The following is a 17,192-nucleotide window of genomic DNA, read 5'->3' on the forward strand; positions in this document are numbered from 1 at the left end:
TCTGCAGGTTTGTGAATTGCAGTGCCCTGAACCTCCATTTACAACTCGCTTTTTAGGGAGCTGGCCGCAAAAGCGCAGGATGGCTTCAGGCCCGGTTCTGGTTCTGGGGGGCAGGCTGAGCCTGTGGTTAATTCTTCTTCCTGATGGGAAAATAGAGTGACCTGTGCCTGTCCCAACACCAAGAGCTAGTCTCTCGTTGGTTCCATGTCTTCCCGTTCATCCTCAGGACAAATTGCAACCTGTACGGAACAGGAGGTTAAAGGTGCTGATGCTCCAAGGAGGGAGATTGCTAGTAAAGTGGCTGGAATGGCGAACCCGGGCACAAGCAGATGAGAAATGAGGTGCGTTTTAGAAACCTTTCCCCATCACACGGTGTACCATCTTCGGGGTATCTCATGCATGTTTTCGATGTAGGAAGATGCCCTGGAACCTGGAGATTTGGGACCCATGCGATGGGTACCACGCAGTATTACTTTAAAGGGTCTGCGTTTGCTCACCCAACCTCACCAAACCTCTCAGCCGCAACAGTGTCCACCCTTATGTCTCATCCAGCTGTGGGTCTAGATATGGTCAATCCAGGTTGCATCACAGCCCCTGAACGCATTGTGTAAGAATTTCTCTTTCTTTCACTGTCTTTGTTTCATGGGTTTTTCAAAGTAATTTATTTTTATAATGGGGTTTAGCTGCTTTTCACTGCTGTGTTTATGCCGCTTTTTACCCACTTGACACACTAACAGAGAGATATCAATACATAGGTTTTAAGATTATTACTAGTCAGATATATTCTTGTGCGGTGAATAGGGCGTGTTGAGTCCAGTTCTCTGAGCAAGGAGTAGGTCTTGTCTATTACATATTGGGTTTATGGAACGGTATCTGAGCTAATTTGAAACCCTTGTTTTATGTATCACCCCACCTCACCTTTCCCGTTAAGCAGCCATAGTGTGTTTTCTGCATGTGTGACTCTGTTCTGTTTTGTAATTCAGTTCAAGTGTAACGGTTTTTACATTCCCTCTATAAGTGATACCTTATGAGAAGTGTCCTTTTCTGTGTGACTTATTTCACTTAGAGTCGTCGTACCTAAATCCACTCATCATGCTGCTACTAGCCTTATGACATTGATTTCACGGCTGAGTGATATTCCATTGTACATAAGGACCACAACTTCTTTATCCATTTTTCTCTTTCCTGGGATATTGAAGGTGGAATGAAGTGGAGGTCCTTGTCAACAGAGCAGCCCTAAACTTTGGGGTGCTTGTGTCTTGCTGATTTTTCATTTTCCCAATTTATACCCCCATGAGTGGAAGTGCCCTATGCTCTCTAAGCTTTGCTTTTTAGACGTTTCAGGACTCACCGTACACTTCTCCAGAGTGGCTGTTGACAATTTACATCCCGCCCATCAGTGTAGCAAGGCTCCCATTTCTCCATGGCCTGTCCTGCGTTTCTGGTTTTGACACTTTTTTCAGCATGGCCCTTTTGACCGATGGGAAGCGAGACATCTTTGTAGCGCTGATTTGCCTTTCCAGGTTGCTTGGTTGGCCAAAAAGGGCGTATGCGTTTTTTCCTGAATATATTCAGGAAAAAACGCATACGCCCTTTTTGGCCAAGGGCATCATTGTCAACGTTTTGCCGCTTTTCATGTGCTTTAAAGGCGATTCGAATCTACCTCCTGAAATCTGTTTCCTGCAATTCTGCCTTGATTTCAAATCCTCTTCTTTGCCTTCCCTCAATATATTTGTGGATGAGAGTTATCATTTATAAGTCTGCAGGTTTGTGAATTGCAGTGCCCTGAACCTCCATTTTACAACTCGCTTTTTAGGGAGCTGGCCGCAAAAGCGCAGGATGGCTTCAGGCCCTGTTCTGGTTCCGGGGGGCAGGCTGAGCCTGTGGTTAATTTTTCTTCCTGATGGGAAAATAGAGTGACCTGTGCCTGTCCCAACACCAAGAGCTAGTCTTTCATTGGTTCCACGTATTCCCGTTCATCCTCAGTACAAATTGCAACCTGTACGGAACAGGAGGTTAAAGGTGCTGATGCTTCAAGGAGGGAGATTGCTAGTAAAGTGGCTGGAATTGCGAACCCGGGCACAAGCAGATGAGAAATGAGGTGCGTTTTAGAAACCTTTCCCCATCACACGGTGTACCATCTTCTGGGTATCTCATGCATGTTTTCGATGTAGGAAGATGCCCTTGAACCTGGAGATTTGGGACCCATGCGATGGGTACCACGCAGTATTACTTTAAAGGGTCTGCATTTGCTCACCCAACCTCACCAAACCTCTCAGCCGCAACAGTGTCCACCCTTATGTCTCATCCAGCTGTGGGTCTAGATATGGTCAATCCAGGTTGCATCACAGCCCCTGAACGCATTGTGTAAGAATTTCGCTCTCTTTCACTGTCTTTGTTTCATGGGTTTTTCAAAGTAATTTATTTTTATAATGGGGTTTAGCTGCTTTTCACTGCTGTGTTTATGCCGCTTTACACCCACTTGACACACTAACAGAGAGATATCTATACATAGGTTTTAAGATTATTACTAGTCAGATATATTCTTGTGCGGTGAATAGGGCGTGTTGAGTCCAGTTCTCTGAGCAAGGAGTAGGTCTTGTCTATTACATATTGGGTTTATGGAACGGTATCTGAGCTAATTTGAAACCCTTGTTTTATGTATCACCCCACCTCACCTTTCCCGTTAAGCAGCCATAATGTGTTTTCTGCATGTGTGACTCTGTTCTGTTTTGTAATTCAGTTTAAGTGTAACGGTTTTTACATTCCCTCTATAAGTGATACCTTATGAGAAGTGTCCTTTTCTGTGTGACTTATTTCACTTAGAGTCGTCGTACCTAAATCCACTCATCATGCTGCTACTACCCTTATGACAGTAATTTCATGGCTGAGTGATATTCCATTGTACATAAGGACCACAACTTCTTTATCCATTTTTCTCTTTCCTGGGATATTGAAGGTGGAATGAAGTGGAGGTCCTTGTCAACAGAGCAGCCCTAAACTTTGGGGTGCTTGTGTCTTGCTGATTTTTAATTTTCCCAATTTATACCCCCATGAGTGGAAGTGCCCTATGCTCTCTAAGCTTTGCTTTTTAGACGTTTCAGGACTCACCGTACGCTTCTGCAGAGTGGCTGTTGACAATTTACATCCCGCCCATCAGTGTAGCAATGCTCCCATTTCTCCATGGCCTGTCCTGCATTTCTGGTTTTGACACTTTTTTCAGCATGGCCCTTTTGACCGATGGGAAGCGAGACATCTTTGTAGCGCTGATTTGCCTTTCCAGGTTGCTTGGTTGGCCAAAAAGGGCGTATGCGTTTTTTCCTGAATATATTCAGGAAAAAACGCATACGCCCTTTTTGGCCAAGGGCATCATTGTCAACGATTTTCTGCTTTTCATGTGATTTAAAGGCGATTCGAATCTACCTCCTGAAATCTGTTTCCTGCAATTCTGCCTTGATTTCAAATCCTCTTCTTTGCCTTCCCTCAATATATTTGTGGATGAGAGTTATCATTTATAAGTCTGCAGGTTTGTGAATTGCAGTGCCCTGAACCTCCATTTTACAACTCGCTTTTTAGGGAGCTGGCCGCAAAAGCGCAGGATGGCTTCAGGCCCTGTTCTGGTTCCGGGGGGCAGGCTGAGCCTGTGGTTAATTTTTCTTCCTGATGGGAAAATAGAGTGACCTGTGCCTGTCCCAACACCAAGAGCTAGTCTTTCATTGGTTCCACGTATTCCCGTTCATCCTCAGTACAAATTGCAACCTGTACGGAACAGGAGGTTAAAGGTGCTGATGCTTCAAGGAGGGAGATTGCTAGTAAAGTGGCTGGAATTGCGAACCCGGGCACAAGCAGATGAGAAATGAGGTGCGTTTTAGAAACCTTTCCCCATCACACGGTGTACCATCTTCTGGGTATCTCATGCATGTTTTCGATGTAGGAAGATGCCCTTGAACCTGGAGATTTGGGACCCATGCGATGGGTACCACGCAGTATTACTTTAAAGGGTCTGCATTTGCTCACCCAACCTCACCAAACCTCTCAGCCGCAACAGTGTCCACCCTTATGTCTCATCCAGCTGTGGGTCTAGATATGGTCAATCCAGGTTGCATCACAGCCCCTGAACGCATTGTGTAAGAATTTCGCTCTCTTTCACTGTCTTTGTTTCATGGGTTTTTCAAAGTAATTTATTTTTATAATGGGGTTTAGCTGCTTTTCACTGCTGTGTTTATGCCGCTTTTTACCCACTTGACACACTAACAGGGAGATATCAATACATAGGTTTTAAGATTATTACTAGTCAGATATATTCTTGTGCGGTGAATAGGGCGTGTTGAGTCCAGTTCTCTGAGCAAGGAGTAGGTCTTGTCTATTACATATTGGGTTTATGGAACGGTATCTGAGCTAATTTGAAACCCTTGTTTTATGTATCACCCCACCTCACCTTTCCCGTTAAGCAGCCATAATGTGTTTTCTGCATGTGTGACTCTGTTCTGTTTTGTAATTCAGTTCAAGTGTAACGGTTTTTACATTCCCTCTATAAGTGATACCTTATGAGAAGTGTCCTTTTCTGTGTGACTTATTTCACTTAGAGTCGTCATACCTAAATCCACTCATCATGCTGCTACTACCCTTATGACAGTAATTTCATGGCTGAGTGATATTCCATTGTACATAAGGACCACAACTTCTTTATCCATTTTTCTCTTTCCTGGGATATTGAAGGTGGAATGAAGTGGAGGTCCTTGTCAACAGAGCAGCCCTAAACTTTGGGGTGCTTGTGTCTTGCTGATTTTTAATTTTCCCAATTTATACCCCCATGAGTGGAAGTGCCCTATGCTCTCTAAGCTTTGCTTTTTAGACGTTTCAGGACTCACCGTACGCTTCTGCAGAGTGGCTGTTGACAATTTACATCCCGCCCATCAGTGTAGCAATGCTCCCATTTCTCCATGGCCTGTCCTGCATTTCTGGTTTTGACACTTTTTTCAGCATGGCCCTTTTGACCGATGGGAAGCGAGACATCTTTGTAGCGCTGATTTGCCTTTCCAGGTTGCTTGGTTGGCCAAAAAGGGCGTATGCGTTTTTTCCTGAATATATTCAGGAAAAAACGCATACGCCCTTTTTGGCCAAGGGCATCATTGTCAACGTTTTGCCGCTTTTCATGTGCTTTAAAGGCGATTCGAATCTACCTCCTGAAATCTGTTTCCTGCAATTCTGCCTTTATTTCAAATCCTCTTCTTTGCCTTCCCTCAATATATTTGTGGATGAGAGTTATCATTTATAAGTCTGCAGGTTTGTGAATTGTAGTGCCCTGAACCTCCATTTTACAACTCGCTTTTTAGAGAGCTGGCCTCAATAGCGCAGGATGGCTTCAGGCCCTGTTTTGGTTCCGGGTGGCAGGCTGAGCCTGTGGTTAATTTTTCTTCCTGATGGGAAAATAGAGTGACCTGTGCCTGTCCCAACACCAAGAGCTAGTCTCTCATTGGTTCCACGTCTTCCAGTTCATCCTCAGGACAAATTGCAACCTGTACAGAACAGGAGGTTAAAGGTGCTGGTGCTCGAAGTAGGGAGATTGCTAGTAAAGCGGCTGGAATAGCGAACCCGGCCACAAGGAGATGAGAAATGAGGTGCGTTTTAGAAACCTTTCCACATCACACGGTGTACCATCTTCTGGGTTTCTCATGCATGTTTTCGATGTAGGAAGATGCCCTTGAACCTGGAGATTTGTGACCCATGCGATGGGTACCATGCAGTATTACTGTAAAGGGTCTGCGTTTGCTCACCCAACCTCACCAAACCTCTCAGCCCCAAGAGTGTCCACCCTTATGTCTCATCCAGCTGTGGGTCTAGATATGGTCAATCCAGGTTGCATCACAGCCCCTGAACGAATTGTGTAAGAATTTCGCTCTCTTTCACTGTCTTTGTTTCATGGGTTATTCAAAGTAATTTATTTTTATAATGGGGTTTAGCTGCTTTTCACTGTTGTGTTTATGCCGCTTTACACCCACTTGACACACTAACAGAGAGATATCTATACATAGGTTTTAAGATTATTACTAGTCAGATATATTCTTGTGCGGTGAATAGGGCGTGTTGAGTCCAGTTCTCTGAGCAAGGAGTAGGTCTTGTCTATTACATATTGGTTTTATGGAACGGTATCTGAGCTAATTTGAAACCCTTGTTTTATGTATCACCCCACCTCACCTTTCCCGTGAAGCAGCCATAGTGTGTTTTCTGCATGTGTGACTCTGTTCTGTTTTGTAATTCAGTTCAAGTGTAACGGTTTTTACATTCCCTCTATCAGTGATACCTTATGAGAAGTGTCCTTTTCTGTGTGACTTATTTCACTTAGAATCGTCGTACCTAAATCCACTCATCATGCTGCTATTAGCCTTATGACATTGATTTCATGGCTGAGTGATATTCCATTGTACATAAGGACCATAACTTCTTTATCCATTTTTCTCTTTCCTGGGATATTGAAGGTGGAATGAAGTGGAGGTCCTTGTCAACAGAGCAGCCCTAAACTTTGGGGTGCTTGTGTCTTGCTGATTTTTAATTTTCCCAATTTATACCCCCATGAGTGGAAGTGCCCTATGCTCTCTAAGCTTTGCTTTTTAGACGTTTCAGGACTCACCGTACGCTTCTCCAGAGTGGCTGTTGACAATTTACATCCCGCCCATTAGTGTAGCAAGGCTCCCATTTCTCCATGGCCTGTCCTGCATTTCTGGTTTTGACACTTTTTTCAGCAGGGCCCTTTTGACCGATGGGAAGCGAGACATCTTTGTAGCGCTGATTTGCCTTTCCAGGTTGCTTGGTTGGCCAAAAAGGGCGTATGCGTTTTTTCCTGAATATATTCAGGAAAAAACGCATACGCACTTTTTGGCCAAGGGCATCATTGTCAACGTTTTGCCGCTTTTCATGTGCTTTAAAGGCGATTCGAATCTACCTCCTGAAATCTGTTTCCTGCAATTCTGCCTTGATTTCAAATCCTCTTCTTTGCCTTCCCTCAATATATTTGTGGACGAGAGTTATCATTTATAACTCTGCAGGTTTGTGAATTGCAGTGCCCTGAACCTCCATTTTACAACTCGCGTTTTTGGGAGATGGCCGCAAAAGCGCACGATGGCTTCAGGCCCTGTTCTTGTTCCGGGGGCAGGCTGAGCCTGTGGTTAATTCTTCTTCCTGATGGGAAAATAGAGTGACCTGTGCCTGTCCCAACACCAAGAGATAGTCTCTCATTGGTTTCACGTCTTCCCGTTCATCCTCAGGACAAATTGCAACCTGTACGGAACAGGAGGTTAAAGGTGATGATGCTCCAAGGAGGGAGATTGCTAGTAAAGTGGCTGCAATGGCGAACCCGAGCACAAGGAGATGAGAAATGAGGTGCGTTTTAGAAACCTTTCCCCATCACACGGTGTACCATCTTCTGGGTTTCTCATGCATGTTTTCGATGTAGGAAGATTCCCTTGAACCTGGAGATTTGGGACCCATGCGATGGGTACCACGCAGTATTACTTTAAAGGGTCTGCGTTTGCTCACCCAACCTCACCAAACCTCTCAGCCGCAACAGTGTCCACCCTTATATCTCATCCAGCTGTGGGTCTAGATATGGTCAATCCAGGTTGCATCACAGCCCCTGAACGCATTGTGTAAGAATTTCTCTCTCTTTCACTGTCTTTGTTTCATGGGTTTTTCAAAGTAATTTATTTTTATAATGGGGTTTAGCTGCTTTTCACTGCTGTGTTTATGCCGCTTTACACCCACTTGACACACTAACAGAGAGATATCAATACATAGGTTTTAAGATTATTACTAGTCAGATATATTCTTGTGCGGTGAATAGGGCGTGTTGAGTCCAGTTCTCTGAGCAAGGAGTAGGTCTTGTCTATTACATATTGGGTTTATGGAACGGTATCTGAGCTAATTTGAAACCCTTGTTTTATGTATCACCCCACCTCACCTTTCCCGTTAAGCAGCCATAGTGTGTTTTCTGCATGTGTGACTCTGTTCTGTTTTGTAATTCAGTTCAAGTGTAACGGTTTTTACATTCCCTCTATAAGTGATACCTTATGAGAAGTGTCCTTTTCTGTGTGACTTATTTCACTTAGAGTCGTCGTACCTAAATCCACTCATCATGCTGCTACTAGCCTTATGACATTGATTTCACGGCTGAGTGATATTCCATTGTACATAAGGACCACAACTTCTTTATCCATTTTTCTCTTTCCTGGGATATTGAAGGTGGAATGAAGTGGAGGTCCTTGTCAACAGAGCAGCCCTAAACTTTGGGGTGCTTGTGTCTTGCTGATTTTTAATTTTCCCAATTTATACCCCCATGAGTGGAAGTGCCCTATGCTCTCTAAGCTTTGCTTTTTAGACGTTTCAGGACTCACCGTACACTTCTCCAGAGTGGCTGTTGACAATTTACATCCCGCCCATCAGTGTAGCAAGGCTCCCCTTTCTCCATGGCCTGTCCTGCGTTTCTGGTTTTGACACTTTTTTCAGCATGGCCCTTTTGACCGATGGGAAGCGAGACATCTTTGTAGCGCTGATTTGCCTTTCCAGGTTGCTTGGTTGGCCAAAAAGGGCGTATGCGTTTTTTCCTGAATATATTCAGGAAAAAACGCATACGCCCTTTTTGGCCAAGGGCATCATTGTCAACGTTTTGCCGCTTTTCATGTGCTTTAAAGGCGATTCGAATCTACCTCCTGAAATCTGTTTCCTGCAATTCTGCCTTGATTTCAAATCCTCTTCTTTGCCTTCCCTCAATATATTTGTGGATGAGAGTTATCATTTATAAGTCTGCAGGTTTGTGAATTGCAGTGCCCTGAACCTCCATTTTACAACTCGCTTTTTAGGGAGCTGGCCGCAAAAGCGCAGGATGGCTTCAGGCGCTGTTCTGGTTCCGGGGGGCAGGCTGAGCCTGTGGTTAATTTTTCTTCCTGATGGGAAAATAGAGTGACCTGTGCCTGTCCCAACACCAAGAGCTAGTCTTTCATTGGTTCCACGTATTCCCGTTCATCCTCAGTACAAATTGCAACCTGTACGGAACAGGAGGTTAAAGGTGCTGATGCTTCAAGGAGGGAGATTGCTAGTAAAGTGGCTGGAATGGCGAACCCGGGCACAAGCAGATGAGAAATGAGGTGCGTTTTAGAAACCTTTCCCCATCACACGGTGTACCATCTTCTGGGTATCTCATGCATGTTTTCGATGTAGGAAGATGCCCTTGAACCTGGAGATTTGGGACCCATGCGATGGGTACCACGCAGTATTACTTTAAAGGGTCTGCGTTTGCTCCACCAACCTCACCAAACCTCTCAGCCGCAACAGTGTCCACCCTTAGGTCTCATCCAGCTGTGGGTCTAGATATGGTCAATCCAGGTTGCATCACAGCCCCTGAACGCATTGTGTAAGAATTTCGCTCTCTTTCACTGTCTTTGTTTCATGGGTTTTTCAAAGTAATTTATTTTTATAATGGGGTTTAGCTGCTTTTCACTGCTGTGTTTATGCCGCTTTACACCCACTTGACACACTAACAGAGAGATATCTATACACAGGTTTTTAGATTATTACTAGTCAGATATATTCTTGTGCGGTGAATAGGGCGTGTTGAGTCCAGTTCTCTGAGCAAGGAGTAGGTCTTGTCTATTACATATTGGGTTTATGGAACGGTATCTGAGCTAATTTGAAACCCTTGTTTTATGTATCACCCCACCTCACCTTTCCCGTTAAGCAGCCATAGTGTGTTTTCTGCATGTGTGACTCTGTTCTGTTTTGTAATTCAGTTCAAGTGTAACGGTTTTTACATTCCCTCTATCAGTGATACCTTATGAGAAGTGTCCTTTTCTGTGTGACTTATTTCACTTAGAGTCGTTGTACCTAAATCCACTCATCATGCTGCTACTAGCCTTATGACATTGATTTCACGGCTGAGTGATATTCCATTGTACATAAGGACCACAACTTCTTTATCCATTTTTCTCTTTCCTGGGATATTGAAGGTGGAATGAAGTGGAGGTCCTTGTCAACAGAGCAGCCCTAAACTTTGGGGTGCTTGTGTCTTGCTGATTTTTAATTTTCCCAATTTATACCCCCATGAGTGGAAGTGCCCTATGCTCTCTAAGCTTTGCTTTTTAGACGTTTCAGGACTCACCGTACGCTTCTCCAGAGTGGCTGTTGACAATTTACATCCCGCCCATCAGTGTAGCAAGGCTCCCATTTCTCCATGGCCTGTCCTGCATTTCTGGTTTTGACACTTTTTTCAGCATGGCCCTTTTGACCGATGGGAAGCGAGACATCTTTGTAGCGCTGATTTGCCTTTCCAGGTTGCTTGGTTGGCCAAAAAGGGCGTATGCGTTTTTTCCTGAATATATTCAGGAAAAAACGCATACGCCCTTTTTGGCCAAGGGCATCATTGTCAACGTTTTGCCGCTTTTCATGTGCTTTAAAGGCGATTCGAATCTACCTCCTGAAATCTGTTTCCTGCAATTCTGCCTTGATTTCAAATCCTCTTCTTTGCCTTCCCTCAATATATTTGTGGACGAGAGTTATCATTTATAACTCTGCAGGTTTGTGAATTGCAGTGCCCTGAACCTCCATTTTACAACTCGCGTTTTTGGGAGATGGCCGCAAAAGCGCAGGATGGCTTCAGGCCCTGTTCTTGTTCCGGGGGGCAGGCTGAGCCTGTGGGTAATTCTTCTTCCTGATGGGAAAATAGAGTGACCTGTGCCTGTCCCAACACCAAGAGATAGTCTCTCATTGGTTTCACGTCTTCCCGTTCATCCTCAGGACAAATTGCAACCTGTACGGAACAGGAGGTTAAAGGTGATGATGCTCCAAGGAGGGAGATTGCTAGTAAAGTGGCTGGAATGGCGAACCCGAGCACAAGGAGATGAGAAATGAGGTGCGTTTTAGAAACCTTTCCCCATCACACGGTGTACCATCTTCTGGGTTTCTCATGCATGTTTTCGATGTAGGAAGATGCCCTTGAACCTGGAGATTTGGGACCCATGCGATGGGTACCACGCAGTATTACTTTAAAGGGGCTGCGTTTGCTCACCCAACCTCACCAAACCTCTCAGCCGCAACAGTGTCCACCCTTATGTCTCTTCCAGCTGTGGGTCTAGATATGGTCAATCCAGGTTGCATCACAGCCGCTGAACGCATTGTGTAAGAATTTCGCTCTCTTTCACTGTCTTTGTTTCATGGGTTTTTCAAAGTAATTTATTTTTATAATGGGGTTTAGCTGCTTTTCACTGCTGTGTTTATGCCGCTTTACACCCACTTGACACACTAACAGAGAGATATCAATACATAGGTTTTAAGATTATTACTAGTCAGATATATTCTTGTGCGGTGAATAGGGCGTGTTGAGTCCAGTTCTCTGAGCAAGGAGTAGGTCTTGTCTATTACATATTGGTTTTATGGAACGGTATCTGAGCTAATTTGAAACCCTTGTTTTATGTATCACCCCACCTCACCTTTCCCGTTAAGCAGCCATAGTGTGTTTTCTGCATGTGTGACTCTGTTCTGTTTTGTAATTCAGTTCAAGTGTAACGGTTTTTACATTCCCTCTATAAGTGATACCTTATGAGAAGTGTCCTTTTCTGTGTGACTTATTTCACTTAGAGTCGTCGTACCTAAATCCACTCATCATGCTGCTACTAGCCTTATGACATTGATTTCACGCCTGAATGATATTCCATTGTACATATGGACCACAACTTCTTTATCCATTTTTCTCTTTCCTGGGATATTGAAGGTGGAATGAAGTGGAGGTCCTTGTCAACAGAGCAGCCCTAAACTTTGGGGTGCTTGTGTCTTGCTGATTTTTAATTTTCCCAATTTATACCCCCATGAGTGGAAGTGCCCTATGCTCTCTAAGCTTTGCTTTTTAGACGTTTCAGGACTCACCGTACACTTCTCCAGAGTGGCTGTTGACAATTTACATCCCGCCCATCAGTGTAGCAAGGCTCCCATTTCTCCATGGCCTGTCCTGCATTTTTGGTTTTGAGACTTTTTTCAGCATGGCCCTTTTGACCGATGGGAAGCGAGACATCTTTGTAGCGCTGATTTGCCTTTCCAGGTTGCTTGGTTGGCCAAAAAGGGCGTATGCGTTTTTTCCTGAATATATTCAGGAAAAAACGCATACGCCCTTTTTGGCCAAGGGCATCATTGTCAACGTTTTGCCGCTTTTCATGTGCTTTAAAGGCGATTCGAATCTACCTCCTGAAATCTGTTTCCTGCAATTCTGCCTTGATTTCAAATCCTCTTCTTTGCCTTCCCTCAATATATTTGTGGATGAGAGTTATCATTTATAACTCTGCAGGTTTGTGAATTGCAGTGCCCTGAACCTCCATTTTACAACTCGCTTTTTAGGGAGCTGGCCGCAAAAGCGCAGGATGCCTTCAGGCCCTGTTCTGGTTCCGGGGGCAGGCTGAGCCTGTGGTTAATTCTTCTTCCTGATGGGAAAATAGAGTGACCTGTGCCTGTCCCAACACCAAGAGCTAGTCTCTCATTGGTTCCACGTCTTCCCGTTCACCCTCAGGACAAATTGCAACCTGTACGGAGCAGGAGGTTAAAGGTGCTGATGCTCCAAGTAGGGAGATTGCTAGTAAAGCGGCTGGAATAGCGAACCCGGCCACAAGGAGATGAGAAATGAGGTGCGTTTTAGAAACCTTTCCCCATCACACGGTGTACCATCTTCTGGGTTTCTCATGCATGTTTTCGATGTAGGAAGATGCCCTTGAACCTGGAGATTTGGGACCCATGCGATGGGTACCACGCAGTATTACTTGAAAGGGTCTGCGTTTGCTCACCCAACCTCACCAAACCTCTCAGCCCCAAGAGTGTCCACCCTTATGTCTCATCCAGCTGTGGGTCTAGATATGGTCAATCCAGGTTGCATCACAGCCCGTGAACGCATTGTGTAAGAATTTGTATCTCTTTCACTGTCTTTGTTTCATGGGTTTTTCAAAGTAATTTATTTTTATAATGGGGTTTAGCTGCTTTTCACTGTTGTGTTTATGCCGCTTTACACCCACTTGACACACTAACAGAGAGATATCAATACATAGGTTTTAAGATTATTACTAGTCAGATATATTCTTGTGCGGTGAATAGGGCGTGTTGAGTCCAGTTCTCTGAGCAAGGAGTAGGTCTTGTCTATTACATATTGGGTTTATGGAACGGTATCTGAGCTAATTTGAAACCCTTGTTTTATGTATCACCCCACCTCACCTTTCCCGTTAAGCAGCCATAGTGTGTTTTCTGCATGTGTGACTCTGTTCTGTTTTGTAATTCAGTTCAAGTGTAACGGTTTTTACATTCCCTCTATAAGTGATACCTTATGAGAAGTGTCCTTTTCTGTGTGACTTATTTCACTTAGAATCGTCGTACCTAAATCCACTCATCATGCTGCTACTAGCCTTATGACATTGATTTCATGGCTGAGTGATATTCCATTGTACATATGGACCACAACTTCTTTATCCATTTTTCTCTTTCCTGGGATATTGAAGGTGGAATGAAGTGGAGGTCCTTGTCAACAGAGCAGCCCTAAACTTTGGGGTGCTTGTGTCTTGCTGATTTTTCATTTTCCCAATTTATACCCCCATGAGTGGAAGTGCCCTATGCTCTCTAAGCTGTGTTTTTTAGATGTTTCAGGACTCACCGTACACTTCTCCAGAGTGGCTGTTGGCAATTTACATCCCGCCCATCAGTGTAGCAAGGCTCCCATTTCTCCATGGCATGTCCTGCATTTCTGGTTTTGACAGTTTTTTCAGCATGGCCCTTTTGACCGATGGGAAGCGAGACTTCTTTGTAGCACTGATTTGCCTTTCCAGGTTGCTTGCTTGGCCAAAAAGGGCGTATGCGTTTTTTCCTGAATATATTCAGGAAAAAACGCATACGCCCTTTTTGGCCAAGGGCATCATTGTCAACGTTTTGCCGCTTTTCATGTGCTTTAAAGGAGCTTCGAATCTACCTCCTGAAATCTGTTTCCTGCAATTCTGCCTTGATTTCAAATCCTCTTCTTTGCCTTCCCTCAATATATTTGTGGACGAGAGTTATCATTTATAACTCTGCAGGTTTGTGAATTGCAGTGCCCTGAACCTCCATTTTACAACTCGCTTTTTAGGGAGCTGGCCGCAAAAGCGCAGGATGCCTTCAGGCCCTGTTCTGGTTCCGGGGGCAGGCTGAGCCTGTGGTTAATTCTTCTTCCTGATGGGAAAATAGAGTGACCTGTGCCTGTCCCAACACCAAGAGCTAGTCTCTCATTGGTTCCACGTCTTCCAGTTCATCCTCAGGACAAATTGCAACCTGTACGGAACAGGAGGTTAAAGGTGCTGATGCTCCAAGTAGGGAGATTGCTAGTAAAGCGGCTGGAATAGCGAACCCGGCCACAAGGAGATGAGAAATGAGGTGCGTTTTAGAAACCTTTCCACATCACACGGTGTACCATCTTCTGGGTTTCTCATGCATGTTTTCGATGTAGGAAGATGCCCTTGAACCTGGAGATTTGTGACCCATGCGATGGGTACCATGCAGTATTACTGTAAAGGGTCTGCGTTTGCTCACCCAACCTCACCAAACCTCTCAGCCCCAAGAGTGTCCACCCTTATGTCTCATCCAGCTGTGGGTCTAGATATGGTCAATCCAGGTTGCATCACAGCCCCTGAACGCATTGTGTAAGAATTTCGCTCTCTTTCACTGTCTTTGTTTCATGGGTTTTTCAAAGTAATTTATTTTTATAATGGGGTTTAGCTGCTTTTCACTGCTGTGTTTATGCCGCTTTTTACCCACTTGACACACTAACAGGGAGATATCAATACATAGGTTTTAAGATTATTACTAGTCAGATATATTCTTGTGCGGTGAATAGGGCGTGTTGAGTCCAGTTCTCTGAGCAAGGAGTAGGTCTTGTCTATTACATATTGGGTTTATGGAACGGTATCTGAGCTAATTTGAAACCCTTGTTTTATGTATCACCCCACCTCACCTTTCCCGTTAAGCAGCCATAATGTGTTTTCTGCATGTGTGACTCTGTTCTGTTTTGTAATTCAGTTCAAGTGTAACGGTTTTTACATTCCCTCTATAAGTGATACCTTATGAGAAGTGTCCTTTTCTGTGTGACTTATTTCACTTAGAGTCGTCATACCTAAATCCACTCATCATGCTGCTACTACCCTTATGACAGTAATTTCATGGCTGAGTGATATTCCATTGTACATAAGGACCACAACTTCTTTATCCATTTTTCTCTTTCCTGGGATATTGAAGGTGGAATGAAGTGGAGGTCCTTGTCAACAGAGCAGCCCTAAACTTTGGGGTGCTTGTGTCTTGCTGATTTTTAATTTTCCCAATTTATACCCCCATGAGTGGAAGTGCCCTATGCTCTCTAAGCTTTGCTTTTTAGACGTTTCAGGACTCACCGTACGCTTCTGCAGAGTGGCTGTTGACAATTTACATCCCGCCCATCAGTGTAGCAATGCTCCCATTTCTCCATGGCCTGTCCTGCATTTTTGGTTTTGACACTTTTTTCAGCATGGCCCTTTTGACCGATGGGAAGCGAGACATCTTTGTAGCGCTGATTTGCCTTTCCAGGTTGCTTGGTTGGCCAAAAAGGGCGTATGCGTTTTTTCCTGAATATATTCAGGAAAAAACGCATACGCCCTTTTTGGCCAAGGGCATCATTGTCAACGTTTTGCCGCTTTTCATGTGCTTTAAAGGCGATTCGAATCTACCTCCTGAAATCTGTTTCCTGCAATTCTGCCTTTATTTCAAATCCTCTTCTTTGCCTTCCCTCAATATATTTGTGGATGAGAGTTATCATTTATAAGTCTGCAGGTTTGTGAATTGTAGTGCCCTGAACCTCCATTTTACAACTCGCTTTTTAGAGAGCTGGCCTCAATAGCGCAGGATGGCTTCAGGCCCTGTTTTGGTTCCGGGTGGCAGGCTGAGCCTGTGGTTAATTTTTCTTCCTGATGGGAAAATAGAGTGACCTGTGCCTGTCCCAACACCAAGAGCTAGTCTCTCATTGGTTCCACGTCTTCCAGTTCATCCTCAGGACAAATTGCAACCTGTACAGAACAGGAGGTTAAAGGTGCTGGTGCTCGAAGTAGGGAGATTGCTAGTAAAGCGGCTGGAATAGCGAACCCGGCCACAAGGAGATGAGAAATGAGGTGCGTTTTAGAAACCTTTCCACATCACACGGTGTACCATCTTCTGGGTTTCTCATGCATGTTTTCGATGTAGGAAGATGCCCTTGAACCTGGAGATTTGTGACCCATGCGATGGGTACCATGCAGTATTACTGTAAAGGGTCTGCGTTTGCTCACCCAACCTCACCAAACCTCTCAGCCCCAAGAGTGTCCACCCTTATGTCTCATCCAGCTGTGGGTCTAGATATGGTCAATCCAGGTTGCATCACAGCCCCTGAACGAATTGTGTAAGAATTTCGCTCTCTTTCACTGTCTTTGTTTCATGGGTTATTCAAAGTAATTTATTTTTATAATGGGGTTTAGCTGCTTTTCACTGTTGTGTTTATGCCGCTTTACACCCACTTGACACACTAACAGAGAGATATCTATACATAGGTTTTAAGATTATTACTAGTCAGATATATTCTTGTGCGGTGAATAGGGCGTGTTGAGTCCAGTTCTCTGAGCAAGGAGTAGGTCTTGTCTATTACATATTGGTTTTATGGAACGGTATCTGAGCTAATTTGAAACCCTTGTTTTATGTATCACCCCACCTCACCTTTCCCGTGAAGCAGCCATAGTGTGTTTTCTGCATGTGTGACTCTGTTCTGTTTTGTAATTCAGTTCAAGTGTAACGGTTTTTACATTCCCTCTATCAGTGATACCTTATGAGAAGTGTCCTTTTCTGTGTGACTTATTTCACTTAGAATCGTCGTACCTAAATCCACTCATCATGCTGCTATTAGCCTTATGACATTGATTTCATGGCTGAGTGATATTCCATTGTACATAAGGACCATAACTTCTTTATCCATTTTTCTCTTTCCTGGGATATTGAAGGTGGAATGAAGTGGAGGTCCTTGTCAACAGAGCAGCCCTAAACTTTGGGGTGCTTGTGTCTTGCTGATTTTTAATTTTCCCAATTTATACCCCCATGAGTGGAAGTGCCCTATGCTCTCTAAGCTTTGCTTTTTAGACGTTTCAGGACTCACCGTA

This window comes from Balaenoptera borealis (assembly GCF_965194805.1).
Source record: "Balaenoptera borealis genome assembly, chromosome: 19".
Classification (NCBI taxonomy): domain Eukaryota; kingdom Metazoa; phylum Chordata; class Mammalia; order Artiodactyla; family Balaenopteridae; genus Balaenoptera; species Balaenoptera borealis.